The sequence below is a fragment of the Apteryx rowi genome, unplaced genomic scaffold (assembly GCF_003343035.1).
Source record: "Apteryx rowi isolate R43461 unplaced genomic scaffold, aptRow1 scaffold_422, whole genome shotgun sequence".
Lineage (NCBI taxonomy): Eukaryota > Metazoa > Chordata > Aves > Apterygiformes > Apterygidae > Apteryx > Apteryx rowi.
In genome coordinates, this window is record NW_020450671.1 from 538816 (window position 1) to 557780 (window position 18965).

Here is an 18965-nt window from a genome sequence, read left to right on the forward strand (position 1 = left end):
CCTTGTGGCCAAGAAGGCCAACGGTATCCTGGGCTGTATCAGGAAGTGTGTTGCCAGCAGGTGGAGGGAGGTGATTCTCCCCCTCTACTCAGCCCTGCTGAGGCCCCATCTGGAGTACTGCGTCCAGTTCTGGGCTSCCCAGTACAAGAGAGACATGGAGCTACTGGAGCGAGTCCAGCGAAGGGCTACAAAGATGATGAGGGGACTGAAGCATCTCTCTTATGAGGAAAGACTGAGAGAGCTGGGCCTCTTTAGCCTAGAGAAGAGAAGGCTGAGAGGAGATCTTATCAATGTGTACAAGTATSTGAAGGGAGGGTGTCAAGAGGATGGGACCAGACTCTTTTCAGTGGTGCCGAGCGACAGGACGCGAGGCAACGGGCACAAACTGGAACACAGGCAGTTCCATCTGAACATGAGGAAAAACTTCTTCACTGTGAGGGTGACAGAGCACTGGAACAGGTTGCCCCGAGAGGTGGTGGAGTCTCCTTCTCTGGAGATATTCAAAACSCGCCTGGATGCAATCCTGTGCAATGTGTTCTAGGTGACCCTGCTTGAGCAGGGGGGTTGGGCTGGATGATCTCCAGAGGTCCCTTCCAACCTCAGCGATTCTGTGATCATCAAACCACATCTTTCTGAGGGAGTAAAAATCTCAAGTCCAGGAACTGGTAATGCATACCACAGTGCTTCAGGCTGTGTAARTAGTTCTCTACGTCACAGAGGATTAATGGTATTATTATTATTATTTATATTCACTGTAATAGTAACTGTACATCAATGTAATGGTAGGTAAGTAGCCATTGGTTTCTTCATCTTAAGTATTAAGGATGTTGTTTACCATTTCTCATTTTCACACAGAGTGGTGTTCTGTAAAACAAATAGTGTAGACAGAAAAAAATCTTGAAATATATACATGTATTTCTAAAGTACAGCAGGGAGAAGGAAGGTCACTGAACAATGTAATTGATGGCAGTAGCAAAATGTTTCCTAACCTGCAACATTGCTAGACTATGTTGATCAAAAGTACCAAATCAGAACAAAGTATAGAAATGCAAGGTAACACCCTCTATTGTTCACATTGATTGCATGAAAGGAAATAGAATGCAGATTAGGAAAGCTTTGATGAATGCATAGGCAGCCAAAAGAAGTACAATAAAATGTTGGGTTTCTCCCTCCTAGTAGAAGCATACACTGCATTACCAAGCTAATCAAAATGCACAGTGCATATTTCAGCAGATTGAAATCAATTGTAACATGAGATAGCCTTTTATTTTATTCATCTTGACTCTACTGAGTGATTACTTTACCTTCTGCTGTTCAGCAACTTTCAGAATAATGCACAACTCAGTGGACTTCCTTAATGCTTGTGTGTTGAATCTTTACTTTATTTAATGCATTTACCAGAGACTGGTGGTGCAGAAGGCTGCAGCCTCATATGCTGCCTTGAAGGATATGTGGGTCATAGCTTCACCAGAGGAGACTTTGATTTCTGTGCAAAGCTTGCACATTGATGGAATGACATTTTTTATCCTAACAGTGGAGAGCGACGGCTATACCATTTTTAGCATTGCTGCCAGCTAATTAGTGGAATGCCATTGATCATATAGTTTCACAAAAGGCCAACAGGCTTCCCACATTGTAAAACAAGAATAAATTCTGTAAAATTTATGGCCAAATTACTGGCAGCTGAGGTGCACAGTGAAATGTAGTCAATTAACGTGATCACTGTAAATCAAAGGTACAGCTTACTGTGTAAATAACAGTTTGTAATAAACATAAATAACAACACAAGTGACTCAATTTAGCAGTGGCACAAACAGTTGTTGATGGTCAACATACTGAAGTGTGGAAATGAAAACAGGGTAAATATACAGCAGAAAAAAATCTTGAACCACTGGAGCAGTGTTTTAAGTGACACACAAACAGACAATGAGGTACAAAGCAGCAGGTTGTCAGAACATAACCAACCAAAGAAACTCACTAACAGAGACTAAAAGAAGTCAAAGGATGTACAGAAATTAATGTACTGAGATACATTTCTAAACAATTGTCTATCACCAGTCTCTTGAGTTAGTTATGGGTCTCATACCTTCTTAAACTTACTAGTCTCTAACACCTTACATCCCAATAACTCTCATCCAGTTTTTGCTTTCCCAATGCATTTATCTATGACCTAATGAAGACAGTTATCAAACTTAAGATTTTAAGAGCTTCAAATTAAAATTCTATTTAGTTCTAATGAATTGTATGAAATTTCACTAGAAAAGTGTGTCCCTGTTTTTAAAGACTAGTATGTACTAGTCCAACACTCTCTATGAAATCAGTGAATTTCCTTGGTCAGTGTAACTGATTGTACAAATTAGGAGATTATTGATTTTATTTTTGTACTGAGGGAAGTGCAATTATGACTTTTTGATTACAAAAAAATGGGTGTGTCTAGCTGAACAAAAATTGAGCCTCACAAACCCTCATGGTAAGTAGTTTATGCAACTTCTAAACACTACTTGTCTGTACTTCTCTCCAAGTTTGTTTGCCTGTTATTTAACTCAGTACATGGTGGGTTTTGATATAAGTATAGAGAGTGGAGAATTTTGAAGGAATGGGTTGTATTTCCGGATGCAGACAATGTCTGGATGCTGTTGATCTGGGGCTTGTGGGGTGGGGCTGTTTTTAATAATAAACTTTTCTTTATAAAATCAGTTAAATCTGAGGAATATAAAACCAACCCCCCATAGGAAAGCAAATGAAGAACTATAAAAGAAATGAAAGAACTTTAAACTCCTACACAGGATATCAGCATGCTGTGGAGGGATCTCAACAGGCTGGAGGGGGATTTTGACATGCTCATGAAGTTCAACAAAGTGAATGCAAATTCCTGCACCTGGAGTACAACAATCCTATGAAACAATGAAAGCTGAGATCCCACTGGGTAGGAAGCAGCTTTGCAGGGAAGGACCTGCAGGTACTTGGGAACAAGAAGCTGAACATGAGTAAGCAGTGCACCCTTGCAGCAATGAAGGCTAAACACGTATGGAGACACATTGTGCATGGCCTTCAGACTGAAGGGAGTGATTATTCCCCTCTGTTTAGCATCTGTGAGACCACATCTGGAGTATGGTGTTTACTTTGGGCCCCCCAGTTCAAGAAAGACATTGATGAACTGCAGTGAGTCCTGTGGGGATCCACCAGTATTTAGGGGGCTAAGTCACATATGAGGAGATGCTGAGAGACCTGAGTTACTCTCAGTTTCAGCAAGAGAAACTCCCGCTAGTGTCAGGGCCCAACACCCTCCTCCCCATCTTAGAGTTAAGCTGGTTGTTCAACAGCTGCTCACTAATAGGAGCCGTTATGAAAAAAACTGGAAGTCCAAGTGGAGGCTCCCCACAAACAGCTCTGCTCAGAATTGCTCAAAACCTCAGCAGGTTCTCTCCCACCCTTCACTTGGGAGCTGCTTTTAGAAGAGACTCTTGTTCTTGGACTCCAACCTGAGCTACACTGCAGCTGTGTTGCAGGCATGCTTCTGCTTCACCATATACACTGTTAATCTGGACCCTGATCCTGACCTGAGTGCTGGACTTCCTGTCCTGACCTCAGACCCGCCTTGCCACTACAAACCTGTCTGGTGATCATCAGCCTGTGTCTGACTCTGGGTACCATCACCAGACCTGATCCTGACCTTGAACTGCTGATTAGACTTCCTGGCTTGGCCTCAGACCCGACTCATCACCATGGACTCACCTGGTAATGGGGGCTCTGGGCTGTCTCAGCTGCCCCTGGCTGCCCTGCTCCCTCACAGCACAGTAGGATGGGCCCTGATTGGTGAGGCCCAGTCCCAGGATGTCCGTGGCCCATGCAGTGCCCCGACATTTAGATAAAAGAAAAAAAGTCTTCACCAAGAGGGCTGTTAAGCATTGTAATAGGTTACCTGTTATATAGCAACAACAGAGAGGCTGTTGAATTTCCATCCTCAGAGATTTTCAGAATTCAAAAGGACAAAGCCCGGAGCCAAGGACAAAGCCATGATGTAATGTGGAAGCTGACCTTGCTTTGAGCAAGGGGTTGGACAAGATGATATCCAACCATCCCTTCCAATGTAGCTAATATTATGACTCTGCTATTTTAAAAGAATTGAAGAGAAAACAAACCCTATGTCTTTTTACAATTATATCCCAATAATTGCACACTGACAAGAGCCACAGGAACTTCAGGGGTCCAAAATAAAGAGAAACTCAAGGCATCCATACTTCATGACCACAATTTCCAGTGCATGATCTTTAAAAGAAACAGGTAAGTCAACTAATTATACCCTAAGAGGTGAAATAGGCACCTACATCCAGGAATCAGACACAGTTTTCTTTTGTGGGATTATAGTGGTTTAAACTTTGCAGTGTAGGAGAGAACTCAGTATTTACGCACAATCGCTCTTCTTGGATACCTATATCAGGTTTGTAAATTCCAAACCTGGAGCAGGATACCTTAAAATTATCCTTTGCCATTTCAAAGTCTCTTTGCAGATCTGAACCTTAATGACTACTGACATTCTAAAATATGGTATAATTAGTAAAACCAAAACTACAAAAAGGGCTCTAGAAGGAAAATTTTCTCTATTTAAAATTGCTGGTGATTCTTTGTGTGTTGAATAGAAGACTTGTGAATTGAATTCCTAAAAACTGAGGAAAAGAGAACTGGAACAGCCAAAGTTGGTAGCAGGCATTAAGTCCTGCTGTCACCAATACCACATTTTATAATCTCTTTAATACATTTATCAAGTTTTAATTTAAAAACAGCTAAATTGTTTCACCCTAATACTCTCATTTGGAGAACGTATCCAAAACCTGAATGCTCAATTGGTTAGAAACATTAATCTGATTTTCAGCCTAAACATATTCATATTAGTTTATATCAATCTCATTTGTGCCAAAATTGTTCTTTAGTTTAAATAGATTTTCTCCTTTCTTTGGGTATTTATAAAGAAACTCATATTCTTTCTCAACTTTTCTTTGCTTGGCTAACCAAGCAAAGCTCTTCCATTAAAAAGTAGGCTCTCCATTCTCCTAATCACCTTAGTAGCCTTTCTCATAGCCTCTTCCAGTTTCAGTTCATCTTTCTTGACTATGTCCGATCAAGATTTTGGCAAAGGAAAGATCTTATCAGGGTCCTGCGCGGCAGAACTTCCACTTCCCGTCTTTGCTAGGCCTTCTGATACAGTTCAGTATCATATTTTCCCTTTATATAATTGAATAACATTGACAGCTCCAACTCAGCCTGTGGATTAGGTAGAACAACTTTCTGCCCATTTGCCATATGGAGATGATGACCACACAACTTAAAACAAAACTTCTTACTGTGAATAATCACAGGTTTGCCCTGGTATTTTGTGTGATTGAATTTCATCCTGTTTCTATTACTCCAGTTTCTAAAGTAATTCAGTTTTCTCTTTCGTTTGGTTGGGTTTGTGTCTTTCTTATATGAGGTCTGCAGTCTTCTGCCTGGATAACAGATTCCAATTTTGTGTCAGCATTTTATCAGCACAATATTGTGACACAAAAACTAACATTCAAAGGGGCTGAGAGTCAGTTTCCTTGAAGCTGCCTCCAGATGCTCTCTAAAACTGTCCCCACTACTGTTTTCTGAGAGACCTTCCTGCTCGCCTTCCATTTTGCATAAAATCAGTCTCCAAATTCTCCAGCTTTAACTAAAATCTTTCCATGTAGCACCTTATCAAAGCTTTACTGACCACAGATAAACTAGTTCTACGGTCCTAGTTCAATTAGTCTGCTGAAGAGAAAATCAGTTTCATCAAATTATCTATGGCTTCATTCAACATGATGATTTAACTTTGGTAATCCATATATCTCTTTTTCCCCTTAACTCCTGGCCTCTAATTATCTTTTTATATTCCTTGTATTTTGTGCTATTGATTTTCATACACTTAAAAAGGTGCAACTCAGTTCAGTGTTTAGTAATTCTCATTTCATCCCCTTTTATTCTGTTTTCCAAGACAGGTTCTTGCTGATTTGGTGTTTCCAAAGATATATTAAAAAGAAAAGTTTTTTCTCCTCAAAAATAGTGTATCATTTGTAGGCTGACTTTAATGGGCTCAGGAGTGCTATTGTGATYGAAATTCTTCCAATAATGCTATATCTATTAAGAATACAGCACTGTTGTGATCTCACTTTTTCTGAAAAAAAGAGCTCTCCTCTGACCTCAACTATATCTGTTTCTTTTCAYACAAAGTTCTACCAAATTCAGGAAACATTATTGCATTTTAATTGTGAAAATAGTAGCCTATTTTGAATAACAGTACTACCCATTTATGAATCATGACTACAGGCACAAAACATCCATCTATTTTATTAGTGCTATATGAAAGGAGAAACAAACATATCTTGTTTTCTCAAGAAAATGCCAAAATGTGCCTTCCATATTAACAATATTTTTATCATTACATAGCTTGCCTAATGTCAGAAAAAATCTAAACAAATCTATCATTATTATATAGAGAGGTTTACAGCTCAGGTCATCTGTCACAGTATGTGGTTATTATACACCAAAGGTCAGATCTATACCAAGAAAATGGAAAGTTTATTTTCTTTTCATAATATTTTTAGTACTTGACYTGCTTCAGTCCAACAGGTTTTATGTAGACTGTTTGCAATTTAATTATTCATGATGGAGAATATACTCAGAAAAGTTTGCTGAAGGTAATATATAAAGGATAACAAAGATAGAACTCAAGAGGATAGCTGATACAAAATTACTCACTCTGCGTTCAGGTGAGGGGAAGGTATTGCGCTGTAATGTTTAAATGGAAGRGAAGGTTTGTCAAGAGTCAAGGAAYAGACAGTCCTCTGGAAAAATATGCTCACAGTGAATAGTGGCTCCCAAGATATTCTGAGTTAAGAAGAGTTCAATTCTGCTAAAGGACAAAGGACAATTAAGAGTTAAGTATATAAATACCAGCAGACAATTGATCATGTTGAAAATCAAGATATATGCATACATTGGCAGATTAGTCAGCTGTTTGTGCAGTAGCTTGTTGAGTACGGGACTCCAGAGGATCAATTACACTGTGGCAGCAGACCTTTTTGTTACTCAGCTTTGTCCCCACAAGTTACTGATAGTGCATCTATGAACAGTGCATACTGCTGTGACCAACAAAGACAGACAATGAAACAYAGGCATGCCATGACAACACAGCCTACAGACCACAGTGCCACCCCAGGAAGGGGAACTGTGGAGAAAATTGCAAGTTCTCCCTGAGCCTAAGGTCCACTTCTGTTGCCCCAAGAGAATTTGCTCTGTTTAATTGAAAGGAATGTGTATGGAATAATAAGGAATTTTAGGTRCCGGCAAAATCATTATTTTGATTCAAAGTAGAGCATCATAGGCCGGATCTTCAGCTGCGATAAATTAGCATAGTGCAGCTATGTCGACAGCTACATGAACTTACTCCAAACGAGAATCTAAGCAGCTGAGTTTAGGAGCAGTGACTGTCTGAAACAAGACCAGAGTATTTTTAATTTTATTTAACTCTTTAATTAACAGTTTTCATGAGAATGCTTGTGAGCATCTCTGCAAGAACCCAGGATATATAATCTTTTTATTTTAAAATGATGAATTTTTTTTWAAAATATTCACTTAAATAACATGCAAATGTTCCTACCCACAGGGTTCTACCTGTTGCTTTGGTACATGCTGGATACACAGGGTGCACTGAACTTTTTGATGATTTTTAACATATTCATAGTATAGCATGATACATTTCTTCTAAGGTTGATTCTTCCTCAATGCTCTTTGGATTGTGTTCTGGCTTCCCCCAAGAAGTCATTTACTATTTTTGAATTGCTTCCTTGATTGAAAGGACTATGCACATTCTTTATCTAGATGCAACATGCATGGTTTTGGCTCCTATGCAATCACTTTAAAGACTTTGTTAGTAAAGCTAGATGTTAGAAAAGAGACTGAATGTTGGTTAATAAATTATCTGTATCCATCCCAATTTACCTTTCTCTAGTTGTAGTTGACAGGCACCACACAGGGAAGCATGGGACTCAGGATGGTGCAGCCCATAGAAGAGGGGTTTGCTCTGGGGTGCTCCCCAAGAGTTTAGGAACTCTGGGTGCAACATGGCCAGAGTCACCACACTGTGGGGGTTGCCATAGCCTTCCAATGACCCCATGAGTGTTGAGTGAACCTAGTCAGCAAAAGAAAAGTGACACTGCAGACTCACACTGTAAGCATCTAGGTACTGTGGAAGTTTGTACTGGGTTATTTGTTGACCATGCATACTCTTATCTGTTGACCATATTGTTATCAGCTGAGGCCACTAGTTCTGTTGTGTAACCATGGTCTGGCACTGTTTGATTGGGTAATGAACTAAGCCTGGGAAGGGTAAAAGCAAGTAAGCCACTCTCCTCTGTGGTGGGCTTAGGTTCACTATCAGCTGGCCTACAGGCCTGATGACTCACCCATCAGCAGGGACACTAACTGCCAGAGAGAACCTGAATTATCTTGGTGCAGCTTGGGTGTGGTGAGAATAATGTGGGGGAAAACTATACTGGAGGTGTGCCCCATAAGGACAAGGAAAGGGTGAGAATGGTCATTGTATTGTGCATCTGTGGCTTAACCATAGAGCTCTGATATATGTATGCTATTTTTAGTTCTGTTATATTTCTAGCTTTACTATACTTTTTAGCTTTGTTATACTTGTAGACTGTCTGGTGTTAATTGTTTAGTGTTGTACAGTATCTGTCATGTGTAGAACTGCTTAGCTCTAATAAATTCTTATACTTGACAAATGAGGATCTCTTGAGTTCAGTGCAATTAACCCCAGAATCTGAAAGAATCCTAGATGCCCCTCTAGGGGTTTGTCACAGTAGTGTAGTGTAGCTTTGGACTTATACTTGATCTTAATTTGGGTAAGAATGTATTAATATCAGTTGCAGGAAAAGTTTCTAAAGAATCTGAAAATCCTGAAGATCCTGAAAATGGCTAGAAGGGAGTGGCTTTATGGAGGACTAACTGAAAGAGGACAGGCATCCAGAATACAGTGAAAAATCACTGGATGTTCAAGTGATGAAATAGGAGTAACTTTCTGAAGGAGACACAGTCTATAGCATCTATCTCACCTGATGGAAGCACAGCTTATGATGAGTATTAGGCCCATAGGTAGTATAGGCCAAATAGTATTTTGAGAATAGATTTCAAGGCTAGAACTGGAATTTCTGCTCTTGACTTTTCAGAGGCCAGGAACATCTTCTGCAGAAGACATCACTATATCTTCTTACATATGTTATGGCAATGTTGTTAAAGCCCTATGGGTAATGTACCACAAAATCAGTGCTTGGACATTCCAGAAGACTGGTATCCTGGAAGGCTGTTAGTCTCTGCTTTATTTAGTATGTTCACCAATGACATGCTAAAAGCCATTTCTGAGTTTACATATAAGATAATATCTAAATGGCTTCAGAGAACTGTTCTTCCAGAATAATGAAATGTAAATAATGAAAAGTATCTGAATCTACCATGACTGCCACAGATGACTATGGCAGGAAATTAACGTTGAAAACAAATACCACAATGATCATGACAACATATTTTTACTTAACTTCCTTAGATTTGAACTGGGCTAGGCATACCTTTTAGCTCCTTTTAGTTAAAACTTAAATTAGAACAACCAGGGGACATCCTAGATCAAAATTTCACATAATCCCAAACTAAGGTAATTTCTGTTATTGATCTCCTGAACTAGCTGCTGAATAAATGGGAAGGATCAGTGTAGAGCCAGCATGGAAACAAGACAAACTGRGGCTCTTTACCTGCTATTCTGTTAGCAAATGCACTCCAGCTGAACCCTGTCCAAATTAGATTAAAAATTCACAGTTTAATGGTACTATGAGAGTTATGGGCATATTAAAAGTACTCAAATTCATACTGTTAATTTCCTAGTCAAATTGTATCCACCTAAAATCATCACGAATTGATTCATTAATCACAGAATACAATAAATATTACATTTTCTACTGTCCAAAGACATTTAGGTTTTACTCCTTTACATTGTCACAACTAGGAGATCAACATTTTTCAGGTTTCAGGTTTGGCCTTGTCACACTTCAGGTTCCCGTACTGCCTTTGGAGCAGTTTAGTAAATTCTGCATTGCATGATCCATGATTTGCCAGAAAGAGCCATTTTTGGGGCATCTGCAACCACTATAATGTGGTGGAAGTTSCTGCATGCATAATGCAATGGCTCCTTTTCTGGTGTTGGACTCCTTGGAAGTGTTGTGTTGAATACCACTGACTCAGAGGCCACTGTCTCAAGTACATGACTCAAGCACACTTAGATGTGTTCGTGTGAGCACTTTCTATTGATAGATCTGCCTGTATGAACATTCTTCTGTGTCCAAATTATTGACTAATCTGAGCATGATTACTCAAATAAGTACAACCACACCACATGCTGCACACTACTAGGCAGCACTACCTGGAAGTGAGAGAAGGGTAAGAGGTCCTAACTATGCTGCCCTCCAAGACACACTCATCACCACCATAAATCTCCATCAATCTCTGTAATGTTGACTTTTGTACAACTTCATCTCATCTCATTTCATTTGCTTGTTGTAGTGCTTTTCGAAGTTCTCTTCTTCATGAGTGCACTAGATTTTTCTGAAGTCACACTTTGAAAAAATAGGATGACCATTTCAAATACATTCCTCTTTCAGAGCCAAAACTAAAGAGCTGCAATTTAGAAAGTTCAATCAGTTCTTCAGAAGCTGCTATCACAGACTACAGTCATAGCATCATTTTTTTTATTCTCCCCAAAATTAACTCATTTAAGATTGGCTCCACAGAAGTTATAAGGCTAAATTGTAGCCTCTGTGTATACAGTATTTCTGAGTCACTGAAAAGCATGCAGATCACAAGACTTTATTTCAAAGCCAAAATCTTCCTATGGTAATGAGGAATAAATAACTCGAATATCTGTATTTTCATGATTGTCCCTTTTTTTTTTCTAAGTGTTTAGAATACAAGATGATCTTTAGTTTGATAGACTGAATTAGAATTCGAAAGATCAGATTTCCAGTATGATCTTGGGCCAGCCTCAAATTCTCTTCAACTCAATGCCTCTTGTCTAAAGTGGGTGCAAAGTGGATGTAATAAAGTTGGCCCAGGGGAAGCGTAGTCTGTGCTACCTGACAATAAAAATATCAAGCATCACAGAGACGTCTGCATTTATAAATAAATGAGCTACACATTAAAAAGGGTCTATTTGCATTCTGAGTTCCTCAAACTTTTTCTTCATCTTTATCCCAATGTTTTCTCTCTTCCATAGTCAAATTCACCAGAGGAAGTAGATGAAGAATTAACACACAAAGAAGTCTGGCAGCAAAAAAATGAAAAGCATCCCACTGCAACATATTTCATCTATTTTATAGGCTAGGTATAAAGATGTATTATAACAGAAAAGAGAAAGGTTTCTAAAATACCTTAAAAAATAATGTCAGAAAGGACAGTTTGTTAAAAACCATTCAAATCCCTTTTCTCTCAAGTCTAAAGGGTCTTTTGCTGTTTAAAAGGCATATGCTTTTTTAGCTCCTTCTCTGAATGCACAGAAAAAGAAGTATAAAGAAATCTTGCATTTGATTAGAATAATTTTGACATGAAAATATGACATCTGTATATTTTTTTTAAATTAGCAGAATATGATACATTTATGGGTAACACATTTCTAAAAAGAGTTGTATGGTGCTCTAGCACTCCACACCAATAACCAACCTACTATGCCATCTAGCAATCATAAATTTTCATTTCATTTTCAGCTTTCCACAGCTGCAAAAACATAATTTCCAAAAATGACTACAGTTCATCAGCTTCACAAGCTATACCTGCTTGATTATTGATTCATCTAGATAAATTTCAGACTTTTAATTCTCTGCATTGACAAAATTATAGAGTATGCCAGAAACTTTATACACCAGAAGCAGTAAAAAACCTAGTACCCTTCTCTAATTTTTGATTACCCTGCAGTTGTACTCAAAGATGCAACAAAGGGAGACATCAAAGCAGCAAAGCTCCATAGAGAATGATGAGAACTAGTACAACAAAGAAATCTAGATTAAATCAGTAGGGAGTGAATTTCAGTTAGTTTTGTAGGCCTTGGCGTATGGCATCAGGCATATGGCTCAGTGAGGAAGCACAGTGTTGATTAGAAGGGTACTCAGAAAAGTAATTTGGTTTAGTAAAATAATAAATACCAAAAGAGTTATTTTGCTTCAACCATGTTTAATAGCAAGTAGCATTTTTTGTAAAGTTCCACCCTTCTAATATCAGCACTAGTATCCACAGCATATCCAGCTCCTATTAAAAATGATTCAGCTAATATTTGTACTTCCAGGCAGCAATATAAAGAAAATAGCACAAAGCTCTTGGTAAGATATATCAGTAATAATATAAATCCCCCATGGTCTCTTATCTCAACTTCCTGTCTTCCTCATGAAAGTCACAGAAGGTTCTATCTAACAGCCTTTCTTCAGAGTAAATTACCCTTAAGTAGATGAATCCAGTGGTTGCTGTGTATGTCTACACAGAAAGTTTATCCTCAAATCAAGAATATGTAGTGGTTTGTATCCCCACTGAAAGGTCTCTTTCACCCAAAACTTGAGTTAGAGTATCTGCAAACAGTAGTTTCCTTTCTGCCTCTGTCCCATGCAAAGTATGAAAATAAACTGGCAGAAGAACTGAAGGGAGGTGGTTGATGTTAACATTCCCTCACCTTTCGCATAGAAGTGCAARGCTCTGATCTGTTTTTTAGAGGTCGGAGGTAAAAGCATCTGCAAATTACACAATTTCATACTGTTGCAGATTCTAGGGGGGTTCTTTCTTATAAGCCTGCAATTTTGTACATATGATCTCTTCTAGTTTTTCTCTTACTCTTAAATATGTATTACACATGCACCAGATTATTTTTATAAYGTGTGAGAACACGTCATGATCATATGATCATTCATACAGATGTTTGAGGACACATTTGGTTTCCCACAGGTCCTTGGGAAGTTTCTGACAGCAACAACTTCCCAAATCTGGAAGGGTGGCCTATCCACAGAAAGTGGACTAATAGGAAGTCTTGGCAGAAGTCCACCCTAGAATACCTTCCAGGAGAGGTTACAGTACTGGAGTGATTTAAGAGTGACACTCTCATAGCACTGAAAAATGCCTGGGGTATGGGATAAAATAGAAGGTATTTGCTCCTCTCTATACACAGCACTTTTTTTCCCCCCATGGCTGTTATTATTGACTCACCCCTATCTATTTTCTTCAGTCTAAAGTAATTTTTAATCATCTATGTTGTTTGTTTAATGGTTTAAGAAAAAAATGTGATCTTTATTTTTAATAATACTTTATCAATGAGTTCAATGAAGAAATGAAATTTTCTAGCTTGTGCTAGGGAAAACTCAGTTGTGTTGTGATAAATGAAAGTAGATGAATTCACATATTTAATGTAGATAAACTCCAGATTATATGATCTCTGCTTACCTCAGATATACTAGATGACTGAATGGCTCCATTTAGCGTTAAAATAGATAAATAAAATCTATTAGGTTAGTACTGTGGGACAGGGTAACAGTGAATCAGACCCTTCCTTGTTTTTCCTTATTTCTTTTCATATACATCTGGGTATGTTCTTACATCAGCGGAAGTGCTGTAATGTACTGTTCTTCTTTGTCTTTATTATTAGCAAATAGTTTGAAAACACTGAGCATGGAAACCCCTGAGAGCAGAATTTCAATAGCCAGAAAAGAACAACCTGCATGTTTGCAATACAAAAGAGGGATATATTGATTTGTAGTGAGTTCACCCAAATTAATAGTGCCAGCCAATAAGAAGACAGCATCAATTATTTGTTTAGTTTGAGAAATATCAGTGTTATGAAAAACAGACTTCTCCAAATAGAGTGGAAGAAAATGCACACATGTGGAAAAAAACTGCACAGTCAAGCATAAACAACTGTAAAGTACTTCAGTGAAATAATTGTCTGAAACAATTCTATTTCAGCAAACAGCATAAAAAATGAAGAAGATGCAGATGAATGAATCAACAAGGAATCTAGCAGTAAAGAACAAAGTGCACATATATTGGTAGTTTCTGTATAGCACACAGCAAGGTGAAAAAAAATCTGTATCAGAAAATCTAACTGAGAATTGTTTTGATATCAATAAAAATGCTAATTTACAACTACAACCTTTTAATGGTACTCAAAGGGACATCTGAATTCCTTCTTCTAGACAGTCAATCTTTGTATAAACCCAATGCCCCTTTTTACCTTGACAACGGAGCAAGAAGGGTTTCAGATATGTGGGTTGCTCTTATGTTACGGCCACTCCACGATTTTGCTTTACSTCCTTTCTCTATTCTTGAACACTATCTCATTCATGCATCAAAATCATCACCTTCACCTTTTGCAAAAGATGATGTTTCTAGATGACCCTAGCATAAGACAAAGCCCACACAACAGAGGATCTCTGAATATAGACAGCAAGGTGTAGATCTTTCTGGCTGTGCTGTAAGCTGAGGCAAGAGTGGCCTAATGGACCACCCCAGGCTCCCAGATGTCCTCACCTTTGCGGATTTGTCATGAAAGGATTTGATGACAAATTTGATTTTAATTGCCATTGCTTGTTGTAGTCCAGTGCTGGACAACACACTTGAAAAGAATGGAGCTCATTCTCAGTCCAAGCTGCTCATGGTGCAGGAAGTCAAGCTAGCTGCGTCTGACTCTGCTGGGTTGAGGTAGTACTTCCACCCACTCTAGGAGAAGTCTCCTCACGGCAACCACAGTCACCACCAACACTAACTGAGATGGAAAAGAAACCCTAAAGCGTAAGCTAGCCCTGCTGGCAGAGGGACCCTCAGTCTGCTGTAACTTACTAGCTGTATGGAAGGAGAGTATGGCTCTGCTGTGGGAACACTCATACTAATGACTGGTATTTACTTTTTCTAAGGAAAAATGTGCAGTGTCTCAGACTACTGAAGGCAGTGCTATAATAGCTTCATTCTATTATGGAACCAACCAGATGGAGTTTCTGGTTAAAATCTCTTTCAAGAAAGTCTGAATATGACTGAAAATGGTGAAGAGCAAAGGGCTGAAAGAAGTAAGAATGATTTCCTATGAAGAGAAGAAAGGAAAGGACTTTTCTTTTCAATATCCAGTATGCACACAGCCAAAAGAGGCACTAAAGAAACTCTCTGCCTTGGAGTAAATGGGAAAAGATAGGTATCAGTTACAAGAAAATCACCCAGAGGTTACATGCTGAGGCTCAGCTAGTCCTGAAGTAAGAACTGGACTGGAGAAGAAGCATGGCTTCATGAATGGGCTCCGGAAAACTAGTGCGGATGTCAGTGAAGTAAAGACTGATGTCACAGACAGACATCATATTCATAACATATCTCTGCTACTGTTAGTACGTACYGACTTTCTGATCCCACCTTTACTGGAAGAGCTCTCTCTGCCTTCAGTCCCAAATAACAGCAAATTGTTTAAAGCTGATTAACATGATGTTGAGACCAAACTAAAAATCTCACTGACAGAGGATGTATTTTACCAGGCTCAACTCTGTGTTAACATAGCTAAACAGCTTGTAGATATATTAGAGTGTGGACTTATTGTGCTTTCTTTCAAAACACCAGACAGCAGTATCTTAACAATATTCCTAGAGCTATCCTGACTTGCTTTAAAAAGAAATTATGGCATTCCCCAGGTGCATGCAAGGTCCATGTTATACCTTAGCATTCATAGGCAGGCTTAAATTGCTTAAATTCTGTACTTCTGAAAAAACAATACTATATTTTAAAGTAGAAAAAAAAGCAGGAAAAGTAGGAAGAAAAACAGAGAGATAATATCATTATGGAAAGTTTCAATATAGTGTTTCATATCTGATTTTGCTCCCTGTTTTTTATCCTCCAATTCTCTCCATATGCCATCTCCCTACTCTTTCAGTCTCTTATCATTCACTTCATACACCTTCCTCACTCTTCTCTTTTTCTCCATAACCTCAGTACTTATTTTTCTATAATTATATGAGAAGCAAACATTTCATTTTAAAATAGCAAATTTCTGATACTATGGCTGCAGAGAAGAGCTGAAAATGTATATTGTTCGCACTGTAACATTTGAGGAAAAAGAAAATACAAGAACTTGAAAATTCAAAGAGCAACACATATTTTAATTGAATCATTTTAATCTCTCATGAAGGCATGATTTGTGTTTTTTTTAAAGGTTCAAGATTAGATCAGTAGCAAGAGGAAGACTAGGGAAAATGTGGGCCCTTTGCTGAATGGGGTGGGTGCCCTGGTGACGAAGGATGCAGAGAAGGCAGAGATACTGAATGCCTTCTTTGCTTCAGTCTTTACTGCTCAGGCCAGCCCTCAGGAATCCCAGGCCCTAGAGACCAAAGAGAAGTCTGGAGAAAGGAAGACTTTCCTTTGCTCGAGGAGGATCGGAATAGAGATCATTTAAGCAAACTTGACACCCACAAATCCATGGGCCCCSATGGGATGCACCCACGAGTGCTGAGGGAGCTGGCGGACGTTATTGCTAAGCCACTCTCCATCATCTTTGAAAGGTCATGGAGARCAGGAGAGGTGCCTGAGGACTGGAAGAAWGSCAATGTCACCCCAGTCTTCAARAAGGGCAAGAAGGAGGACCCAGGGAASTACAGGCCAGTCAGCCTCACCTCCATCCCTGGAAAGGTGATGGAGCAGCTCATCCTGGAGGCCATCTCCAAGCATGTGGAGGACAAGAAGGTGATCAGGAGYAGTCAGCATGGCTTCACCAAGGGGAAATCATGCTTAACCRAYCTGRTRGCCTTCTATGATGGAATGACTGCCTGGGTAGATGAGGGGAGAGCAGTGGATGTTGTCTSCCTTGACTTCAGCAAGGCTTTCGACACTGTCTCCCATACCATCCTCATAGACAAGCTGAGGAAGTGTGGGCTAGATGAGTGGACAGTGAGGTGGATTGAGAACTGGCTGAATGGCAGAGCTCAGAGGGTTGTGATCAGTGGCACAGAGTCTAGTTGGAGGCCTGTAGCTAGTGGTGTCCCCCAGGGGTCAGTACTGGGTCCAGTCTTGTTCAACTTCTTCATCAATGACCTGGATGAAGGGACAGAGTGCAGCTCTGCRGAGAAGGACCTGGGAGTGCTGGTGGACACCAAGTTAAGCATGAGGCAGCAATGTGGCCTTGTGGCCAAGAAGGCCAACGGTATCCTGGGCTGTATCAGGAAGTGTGTTGCCAGCAGGTGGAGGGAGGTGATTCTCCCCCTCTACTCAGCCCTGCTGAGGCCCCATCTGGAGTAYTGCGTCCAGTTCTGGGCTSCCCAGTACAAGAGAGACATGGAGCTACTGGAGCGAGTCCAGCGAAGGGCTACAAAGATGATGAGGGGACTGAAGCATCTCTCTTATGAGGAAAGACTGAGAGAGCTGGGCCTCTTTAGCCTAGAGAAGAGAAGGCTGAGAGGAGATCTTATCAATGTGTACAAGTATCTGAAGGGAGGGTGTCAAGAGGATGGGACCAGACTCTTTTCAGTGGTGCCGAGCGACAGGACGCGAGGCAACGGGCACAAACTGGAACACAGGCAGTTCCATCTGAACATGAGGAAAAACTTCTTCACTGTGAGGGTGACAGAGCACTGGAACAGGTTGCCCCGAGAGGTGGTGGAGTCTCCTTCTCTGGAGATATTCAAAACGCGCCTGGATGCAATCCTGTGCAATGTGTTCTAGGTGACCCTGCTTGAGCAGGGGGGTTGGGCTGGATGATCTCCAGAGGTCCCTTCCAACCTCAGCGATTCTGTGATTCTGTGATTAGCAGTATAAATATGTCTCCATCCTTCCTTCAGGTATTGCAGTATGTTCTGTGTTCCATGAGAATTTTCTTCTGTGTGTAAGTATCTCTTGTGCATTCCAGCCCACTGTTATAGGTATTTTATTAGTCTAGATTACAGTATGATGATAATTGCCAGAATCAGGGACTTGCAGAGGGGGAAAAAAAAAAAAAAGCTTCAGCTGTTATTTTAGATGCTATAAGGAAGTAGGTGTATTTACACTCTCACTTCCTAAATGGGACAAAGTTTAATCCAGTCCAAAAATATTAAAATTGAGCTGCAATAAAAATGGTTTCAGCGAACATTTCAAAAGTTAACTTATAAGAGACACTGTTTAATCTAAGAGAAATTTACCCATCATCTATTCCTCTTGAAAACAAACCTCTTGCTGTTAGGTATGTTATTTAGTTAATTTGTTCCTGATCACTAATTTGATATGTCATATAGTTAATTTATTCCTGATCAATAATTTAGCTGACCTTCATATATTAAGTTTTGGATTCCATTTCTGTAGCAGTGCAATTCCAATACATTGATCTGTTTAATAGTACCATACCTCAGCATAAGCCTTAAATTTGTTGTGCCCTCTGAAATATGAAGTTAAGGCATTTGATTTCAAGCAGCTCAGTGGCAGCCCAGCAATAGGACCTAAACTTTCCCAACAGCTATYGCTTTTAAAAAGTTATCCCTAAAAATGGGAAACTTCCTATTTTTACCACTATATTTCTTTTGTTGCCATTATGCTCTGCAAAAGAAAATGTAATCCAGTTTAACATTCTGACGGGCGAGTGAAGAGTTAACAGGACTGAAGTTTGTCAATTGATATGGAGAAGAACTGATAGCACAAGAGCTGACGTGCGCAAAGCTGTTGAACAGAGGACTTAACAGGACTAAAGAAGTCTACCAACCGATATGCACAAGGACTGATATGCACAAGGCTGCGGAATGATTAACAAGACTGGAGAAGWGAAGTCTGCCACCTGGAATCCGCACGGACCCCCGGGGAGGGGAGAAGCAATACGGAGGTGTTGTGGTCTTGCCTCGCTAGCAGGGTCCTCCCAAGCAGACAAACAGACAGTCCTGTGATTG

The 18965-nt window shown here is 39.7% G+C and overlaps 1 long non-coding RNA gene across 1 annotated transcript; it reads right to left on the minus strand.

The window, feature by feature from the left end:
- Positions 1-789: 789 nt before the first annotated feature.
- On the minus strand, positions 790-8188 carry LOC112971019. Its single transcript, XR_003255226.1, has 3 exons — positions 8005-8188; positions 6763-6916; positions 790-864 (listed from the first exon to the last, which is right to left on the minus strand). It is a non-coding gene; the product is annotated as an uncharacterized LOC112971019 (long non-coding RNA).
- Between the last annotated feature and the right edge of the window lie 10777 nt (positions 8189-18965).